The sequence below is a fragment of the Dama dama genome, chromosome 33 (genome assembly GCF_033118175.1).
Source record: "Dama dama isolate Ldn47 chromosome 33, ASM3311817v1, whole genome shotgun sequence".
NCBI lineage: Eukaryota > Metazoa > Chordata > Mammalia > Artiodactyla > Cervidae > Dama > Dama dama.
In genome coordinates this window covers 41414353-41420916 of record NC_083713.1, presented here as the reverse complement: position 1 = coordinate 41420916, position 6564 = coordinate 41414353, and the positions used below count along the sequence as shown (strand labels likewise).

Sequence of the window (6564 nt, the reverse complement as noted above, 5' to 3'; positions counted from 1 at the left end):
TGTGTATAAATATGAATATGTACACACAAGCATAAACCACACATGGAGTTTGTGTGTTTGCACATAAATATATAGACACATATGTGTGCACACATGTAAAACATACACATTGCTCATCTTTCCTTTTCTCTCAAGTATTTCTTCTTTGCATGGCTCCCATCCAGTCCAAGTTCATGGAGAGAGTTCATCTATTTCCAGGCTTATTTCATTCCCCTGGAAATAAGGTGGGGACTTTAGGGTTATATTTACATTCCTTAGTTCAACCATGAGCAGATGCTTGCATGTTCCTATCTCCTACGTGCCCAGCCTTGAGTAGCTAGCTAATCTTCAGCTTCCAAGGGGAAGGAAAACACTTAGAATTCTGTATCAGAGGAGCTGAGTAACTCTGAAGATGTGATCATGTAAACAAATTTCAGGTCCTGTGATAATTGCAAGCCTGACATCAATCTAAACCCACTTGTCTTTTCCTCTCTTAGTTTTATTTCCAGTTAAATATTTCTTCCCATCATTTCTGGTTAGTTCATCACTTGTCCATTTCCTATCCTATTTTCAGAAAGCAGAAAAATGAAATCCTCCTTCTTTGATATCGAGGAAAATGTCCAAAGGGCCACGAGTTCAAATCGCTTTCATTTCTCGTATTGTAATTTAAGTTTTACAGTTCAGTACTTCAGCAAACCTCCAATGCAAGGGTTGTTTCCAGGTTATGATAATGTAATTGGATCCAAAGTCATTGTCATCCTTTCATCCCACAGAAAGTTATTTTGATCTTGCTCCTGGGGGCAGAAATTGAGTTGGAGGTGGTGGGGAGAGATATGAAGAAGCCTCTAGCTCTTTTTCAAGGATTTCATTTCATCCTACTTCTTCACAGCACACGAAAAGTGCCCTCAAGTGCCCGCCATAGCGCCTACCTTCTTCCCTCCCACAAGATTTCTGTCTCTACTCCTTCTGCACTCTTCCTTCTCCACTCCTTGTTAAAATGGAGGCTACAGAGAGAAGAGAATGGTTCCAGGGTGGCACAGATAAGAAGACAAAGTCAGGTGCTCGCTTTGGCGGCACATATACTGGAATTGGAACGATGCAGAGATTAGCGTGGCCCCTGCCCAAGGATGACACGCAAATTCGTGAAGCATTCCATATTTTTAATACATGTAAATCCATGGCTGATTCATGTCAACGTATGACAAAAACCACTGCAATATTGTAGAGTAATTAGCCTCCAACTAATAACAAAAAATGGAAAAAAAAAAAAAAAAGACAAAGTCAGGACACGTCCTGAGGGCATCTTTGGTACAGCACCTGGAATGGGGCAGAGGTGGTCCCAGCAGAGCACAGAGGGCTCCTCGGGGCTCAGGGCGGAGCACGGGAACCACCCATTTCACTTCCCCTGACAGTTACGCTCCGGCCAAGCCCTACAGAGACTCACCCAGGTCTTCGTTTCTTCAACTCAAGCCTTGCCTACGAGTCACTGAAACGTAAGTGGGTGATATCGGAGAGTAACTGAAGATGAATCCAATTTCTGCCAAAAGAGACAGAAGGGAAATTTTTAGATCATTAGTAACAAGTTTGTGATGGACAGGGAAGCCTGGCGTGCTGCGATTCATGGGGTCGCAAAGAGTCGGACACAACTGAGCGACTGAACTGAGCTTAACTGAACAAGTGTTTGAAGGATAATGTCCCTAACATGCCGGTGGTTATTAGAGAATATTTCCTTCCACCAAGAAAACAAAGAAACAGCCAACAAAACCCTAGTATCTGTAGAAACTAATGATGCCTCAAGAGCCAACCCTTCCACTTCCCACTGGAAGCATCCCATGACATCCTCCTTGCCACCAAGCTGGTTAGAAACCATCTTTCCATAGCTGCTTCTCCATCACCCTTTGTCACTCCGTTCATGGACACTGTGGGACTGTCTACATCCCACTCAGTGTGTTTTCCCCTGGATTAGAGACATTGGTTTAAAAGTCAGTGGGATGCTCAAAGCTCTCTGACTCTCTTTGCTCCTGTGGTGAGTTAGCTGCACTTCTCTCTCTTCTGTAACAACTGATTCCAGCCTTCACCAAGTGCCTTGTACCCCGCCCACCAACTCCCAACTCCACTCTCTGTCTCGTGCTAATGTAAAATCACTGGAAGCCCATCGTGTATGAATTCCCTGAACTTTATTTCCTTCAATTCCTCTTATTTTTATCTGCCCTGGAACAGGTACAATTTCAAAATGAAACATGCCCCTAGTCATTTCTAAAATGAATTAAATAATCCACCTGTGTTCTTAACCCGATTTCCTGTCTCCCCTGGGACCTCACTTTAATCTGATAAGGCTTTACCTACTCTGTCTTCAACCTTCCCACTCCTATGCCTTAGTCTTCAAAAACATTCAAGTCTAGCTCATCTGAAAAATAAAAAGCAGTTCATCAAGCTACTGATTAAACCCCTTTTATTTCCCTATTTATAAAAAAATTATACTATAAATGCATTTATAAAAGATATAATTTATTTATTAAAAAGTATTTTCTTATTTATAAAAAATTTTGTTACAAAAATTATGTGTTTAGAAGAGATATTACAGGGCAGTGTATGCAGTTTTCTCAATGAGCTGTTATCACCTTCAAGAGGCCAAAAATTAGTTCTTGGGGGATAAAAACATTCTACAATATTGCAATGGGTTCTGGCCCTCCAAAGCTTAGGGTCAGGGTTAGGGTTAGAAATACAAAGTAGTATTTCCTATATTTAAATTCTTTCTCTTTGGGGAGAGTTTTAAATTATTTTTTCTCCCAAGGAGTGGGCTCTGATAATGAGAAAGGGATTGAGAAACACTGATATAGAGGATCCAGAACACATCCTGAATTCACATCCTGAACCCACTACTACTTGGCTGGCTGTGTGACCTTTGACAGGTTCCTTAATCTCACTGTGTCTCAGTTTTCTTACCTATAAAGTGGAGATAGCAGCACCTAAATCATAAAGTTGATTTTAAGTAAAGACTACGTGAGGTAATATAGGTAGTGCTATAAATGTTAGTCCACTCTTTCAACCAATTGAATCATATACACAATAAATTAGCTAGGAAATCTGGACCCTGCCTACTTCTTCATCTCCTTCCACCCTCCTCACTCATTCTACTCTAGCTACACTCACATTCTTATCAGTCCCCAAAATGCCAGGCTTGCTTCCAATTTCAGATCTTGATTTTTGTTTTTACCATCTGGAATCTCTTCCCCCGGATTTTCTCATGGCTCACTCACTCTCTTACTTTATTCAGGTTACTGCTCAGATGTTACCTCTTAAAAGAGGTTTCCCTGATTTATATTCTCATTTTTCTTTCCCTATTTCCTTTCATTTTCTTTCTAGCATGCATGAGTACCTAAAATTACATATTTATGTCTGTTTACTTTGTTGTGTGTGAACTGCAAGATGATGGAACTTCTCTGGTTTAGTCACTTTTGTATTCTTGGTGCCCAGAACACTGTGAAAAGTAGTATTGTTTGAGTAGTAGACTCTAAAGATACAGTGGTAAGTAAAAGAAATTCAGTCTTCGCTTTCATGGAACCTAAAATCTAGTGAGTGTCGGACATTAAACAAGAAAATGTACATTAATGCTTAAGAAATAACCACAATTACACAAGAGCTTGCTTTCCCAGATAGTCCAAAGCAACACAGCAACACAAGTCATAGATTCTGCGTGGCCCGGATGAGACCCTCTAACAGGACTGCAGATCCTTCTTAGGACAGAGAACTAGGACCTGATTTCTTGTAAAAATTCAGGCTATACTAATGGCTACTCCCATTTTTGTCCCATCTGAAGTGTTATGAAACTAAAATGCTTAACTTGTCTTCTTGTTAAGAATTATTTTTATTCTTCATTTCTTAATGCTTTATAGAGGTATAATAGACATACAGTGAAGTGCATGTTTTAAGGTGTACGATTTGATAAATTTTGATGTTGTGTTACACAGGAAACTATCACCAGGATCGCAATAATCTATCATCTTTAAAAGTGCCTTTGTGTCCCTAATAGATAGCAAAATTAATTCATTAGAAATGGGCAAAAGGTATGAATAGGTCCTTTATCAAAGAATTTATGCAGATGACCAACAAGCACATGAAGATTTGCTCGATATCATTAGTTATTGCTATTGTTATTTAGTGGCTAGGAAAACATAAATTTAAAACCACAAATTGATGCAACTGCATACCTAAAAGAAAGACAAACATTAAAAAGCCAAATGTTGAATTTGGAGCAACTGGACCTCTCATACAGTATTGGTGGAAATATAAAACTGCTGATATAATTTTTTTGGAAAATACTTTGGAAGTTTCTTAAAAGTTAAACATACCCTAGGCTTTTAAAGATGGGGTAGAGGCATTCAGTCGGCTCAGTGGTAAAGAATCCACCCGTACATGCAGGAGACACAGGTGACACAGATTTGATCCCTGGATCAGGAAGATCCCCTAGAGTAGAAAATGGCAACCCACTCCAGTATTCTTGCCTGGAAAATTCCATGGACAGAGTGGCCTAGTGGGCTACAGTCCACGGGGTCACAAAGAATTGGACACAACTGAGCAACCGAGTGACTGAGATTACACACACATGCAGAGGCACTTATTGTGTGCTTTATCTGTATTCTAAGAGTTTGTGTATTTAATAAGGCCCATTCTTTTAATAGGAAATGATCCTGTGTATATAGAAAAATATCTTTTAAACAGTCTAAACACCTACAATTAAAGTTTATATTTTATTCCATGTCTGATTAGACTGATGGCAAGAAGGGCAGTGAAAGTGGATAGGGAGCATTCATTCTAACTGGGCTTTCAGCCTACAGCTTACCTACTACCAATTCTCCATATAGCCACTAGTTTTCTATTAAAAAACGTGAGTGTGTCACACTCCAACTTTAAAAAAGCTCCAAATGCTTCTATTCCCTGAAAGAGAAAATTTCTTTTTTTTTTTTCATTTATTTTTATTAGTTGGAGGCTAATTACTTTACAATATTGTAGTGGTTTTTGTCATACATTGACATGAATCAGCCATGGATTTACATGTATTCCCCATCCCGATCTCCCCTTCCACCTCCCCAGAAAATTTCTAAACCCCAACTTGACCTAAGAGCATATCACAACCCAGGTGCAGCCAACAATCTGTGCCTCATTGCTTGGCAATCCACTATAGAATCCAGTTATTTCTAACAGTTATTCATCCATGTCATTCTCAAGTATTTCTCCCTCAGTGCTTTGAGGCTGCTTTTTCCTCTGCTGGAATATTCTTCCTAAGTTTCCCCTTCCCTATCTGTAAGGTGAATTCACACTCAATCATTACCACCAGAAAGCCTTCCTAACCACCCTGATAAATTATTAATAGTTGCTTGTTTCACCTTTCCCATTTTAATATAAAATTTTGCCTCTGCCACTGAACCAAGTGTAGGTTTTGATCCATTCATATCAAACTCATTTGATACCTAGTTAAGCATTTACATTCCTGTGCCCTCTATCCAACCTCACAATTGTTGAGAGTAGATGAGAATCTATATCCTTGACCATGAGATTTTTTGATGTGAAAAAAAATTGAAAATAACTGCATTAAACTGTGAGTTTCAGCTTCTTAGTTTTCCTAGAGCCTAGTGCATGGTTGGTACTCAATAAATACTTGCTCACTATATACGTGGTTACATATTCCACATGTATTTCAATCCCAGCGTGTTACTACCTGAACTTCTTTTTTTTTTTTCCAAACTATCATTGTTCTCCATATCTTTTCTGTCTTCATTAGTACAGCCTTTATCAGAGTCATCCTGAGCTGTTTTCCTTTTTCCTCCAAATTTATAGTTAACCAATACCAATGGCTCTGTTAACTTAGTATTTGAGTTAAAAGTCTTGGGTTCATTCACAACCTGTTTCTTAGGGCAATTTTTTCCCCTTCTGATAACTAGTACGGTTCTTTATCTAAGGTGGATACTCAATAGATGTCTTATTCTTAACTTATTAAATGTTTCTTAATCAAAATAAAATATTAAAAAATTAAAATTGGTGACAGACCTATAAAGCACAAATGTTGGCTAGACTCCACTCTTCAAATATTAGTGAAATCTAAGGTCTAAGCACAGTGTATTATCTTTCAATGGTAGAGGGCTTGCTTTCTTCAAACTCGGGCTAAATGGATTATGATTTACCATCACTAACATGGGAAAATTTTTCAAGGACATATGTTGGAGGGAAGATCACAGTAGTCTTCGTTCTGTGGGCTTTAGACGGTGAGGCTGTTTGTTAACCAGCTTCCAAATCTTATAAAAAAGGATACATACACCAGTGCTTCTATGGCTGCCAGTTGTATTCATCCATCTTTACTGGAAGAATCAGTTAAACTGTAATAAAATTATCATTTTTATATTTATGCTACCCGTGGATTTTATAAAACTTCAGCTTTTAAATTATTATTTTCAACTTTCTTTTTTTCATAAATTTTGTTCACAAGACCATGTTATTTTTTTGAATACAACTTCTCTTTTTACTGACAAAAAAGAATTCTGAAGGAAAAAAATGATCATATTAAAATGAAAAAGCAAAATGATATTT

At 38.2% G+C, this 6564-nt stretch overlaps 1 non-coding gene across 1 annotated transcript; it reads left to right on the top strand.

The window, feature by feature from the left end:
* The first annotated feature begins 1037 nt into the window (after positions 1–1037).
* LOC133051330 (U6 spliceosomal RNA) lies at positions 1038–1141 on the top strand. The gene has a single exon (XR_009691832.1). It is a non-coding gene; the product is annotated as a U6 spliceosomal RNA (small nuclear RNA).
* Positions 1142–6564: the final 5423 nt, after the last annotated feature.